Source organism: Pterocles gutturalis, unplaced genomic scaffold (assembly GCF_000699245.1).
Source record: "Pterocles gutturalis isolate BGI_N339 unplaced genomic scaffold, ASM69924v1 scaffold15666, whole genome shotgun sequence".
In the NCBI taxonomy this organism is placed as follows: Eukaryota; Metazoa; Chordata; class Aves; order Pterocliformes; family Pteroclidae; genus Pterocles; species Pterocles gutturalis.
In genome coordinates, this window is record NW_010100699.1 from 1 (window position 1) to 361 (window position 361).

Consider the following 361-nt stretch of genomic DNA (forward strand, 5'->3'; position numbering starts at 1 on the left):
CAGCAGGGTATAAGGGGACAGGGAGGCTCTTCCCAGGACAGAGCATATCCAAATAAATCAATAATCTCACTTTCCCTCTGTGTTAAAGAGATTTTTATACCACTGATGACTTCTGCACAGGCTGAGTGTGGAAATATCCTGTTTTGGCAATCTTTGCGTTGAGCTGCTGGGGAGGGCAGAGCCCAGGGACAAACCCCATCTGCTTAGTGTCTCCCCACGGCTCAGCAGGCTCCAGGGCCTCTCTCCTTCTTGCAGTGGGGCTGGGATAGGGGGTGTGAAGCAGACGGAGAGCAGGGGCACCCCAGTGATGCCCAAACCTCCCCGGTGTGGGAGGCAGGCTTGCCGTGGCACGGATGGCGGC